This window comes from Enhydra lutris, unplaced genomic scaffold (assembly GCF_002288905.1).
Source record: "Enhydra lutris kenyoni isolate GAN:26980312 unplaced genomic scaffold, ASM228890v2 scaffoldscaffold27, whole genome shotgun sequence".
NCBI lineage: Eukaryota > Metazoa > Chordata > Mammalia > Carnivora > Mustelidae > Enhydra > Enhydra lutris.
In genome coordinates this window covers 12434706-12436767 of record NW_019154111.1, presented here as the reverse complement: position 1 = coordinate 12436767, position 2062 = coordinate 12434706, and positions in this window count along the sequence as shown.

The window sequence follows — 2062 nt, the reverse complement described above, 5'->3', positions numbered from 1 at the left end:
TGACTAGCATTTATTAAAAAATAAATAGAAAATAACAGTGCATGGCACATAATAAGGGTAAGCATTGTTTTTGTTTCAGTGTGTGAGGACTGAGTTGCAATGCAAAATGTGTTTCTTACCATGGTAAGATACAAAATAAAAGCCACGGCTCTGGAGTCGCTTTCTTTGTAGATTTTTCTGGATCAGCCAACTATTCCACTAAGTTAGAGAATCGCATTCCCGACTGCTGTATGCAAGTACTTAGTAAATCTTCACCCATACCGTAGGATGGGCCAAGTGTCTAGATTAGTGAAAAGCTTGAATTAAATTATACTACTTTAAAAGAACTTTAGGTTTATTATTTTCAAATAGAGTAAGTGGAAGCCAGCTAACCAACTGTTGCCTGGTACACAGGGCTAGGTTTTGCCTTGATGAATAAACAAGTGTAATTTGTAATTGACATTTCAAAGAAGGCTTCCAAACAGGCCAGCCTTTGTTTAAATCATAATTACCCTGTTTGTATGTAAAGGGATACTTCTAAAGCTTTTCAAAACAACTGGCTCTTTTAAGTAGATAATTATTCCCCTTCCAATCTTGTTTACACTATTCAGAACTTCAGTGAACTTTTTTTTTTCCATAGATAGTACAAAGGTTAACTTCAGCCAGCCCTTCCTCAAATTATCACAAATTCCCAATTAGTAAATTCTAAACAGCGTTTCCCTGTAACAATATACCAAAGACTTGTATGATGTATTCTTTATTGCTTTGAATAACGTCTGACAAGTTTCCAAGTACCAGGCCACCTGGATATTCTCTATCTGTCAGGAACATGTGGTCACAGAGGTGCAGGGCAGGGTAAGAGAAGCACATATTATGCACAAACATGCAGGGGTGGTGAAGGAGACAAAAGGGAGAAATGCCTTTTATTTAATTAATTAATTTATTTAGTCTCTATCACAGATCCACTGAACTGCATATTTATAGGCCTTTTTAGTGTAAAGAAGAGCCACACTCATATCTAAATTCACAAAGGCTACAGATAAAAACAGAAGACTGAGCTTTAAAAAAAAAATTTTTTTTTTTTTTTGTATTTAGACTGGAAGTTATTAGAGAGACCTCGAGGGGTTGGCAGAGGATAGATGTGTTATGAAAAAAATTATACTTGTTCTGTTTTGAATAACTTATTCCTCGTTGCAGATTCCAACTCAGTGCACCAAAGGACATGCATGACATTTTTTTTTAGAAAACAAAACTGTTAATAATCCCAGGCCATGCTCCTTTCTAGTTCTTAACCTTTTATCTTGGGAGTTTGGCCTCTGCCGTAGATGGTCCCTCAGGCTGCCTTATTACAGGGGCCTGTTGTCTATTATTGTGTTCGTTTATTAGGGCTTTCTGTCACCATGAAGTTTCGTGTGTTCAAAATTTTGATTTAGCAGTGAGAGTATCAGGTGGGGAGCCAACTCTGCTACTAATTAGTATAAATCAAGAGAGGGAGGCAGGGAGATAAAAGCCAGGTCCCTCGGGGAGGAGTCTGCAGCCAGAGTTGGGAAGATTGACTAACAAACAAGTCAGAGAGTAGAGAGCGGGACGAAGAGACTGGAGAAATGCCACTTGGGGACCAGGGGCTTCTTGTCTCTTCTCTGATTGCCCCCCTTCAGGCCCAGAAAGCTTCTGTGGGAGCCTTTATTCTTGCCCTTGTCCACAGGTGGTTCACTCAGGGGCACGGGAGCTAACCCTGGAAAGGGAAGTTTGCTGGTGGAGGCAATGGAAGAAAAGCTTCTTTGTCTTATAAAGACCTGCACAGGAAAGAAATGGTCCCTTTTCGTTTGGTGAACGATGTCTAGTCCACACATGATGGCTGCAATGGTGACAGCCCCCTGTGTCCCTAAGTGTATGGGTCTGAACACATCCGAGCAAGAATATGGAAGAGACGGAGGAGACTAGGTCGTGAGCTGATGAATTAACAAATTCTGGAAACATCCTTCTTTTGGACTTCTTTTTGGGCAAGAAAATTACCCTATTAACCATTTGAAGTTGGTTTTTCTGCGACTCGCAGCTAATATGGTGTCTTCGCCATCTTCTT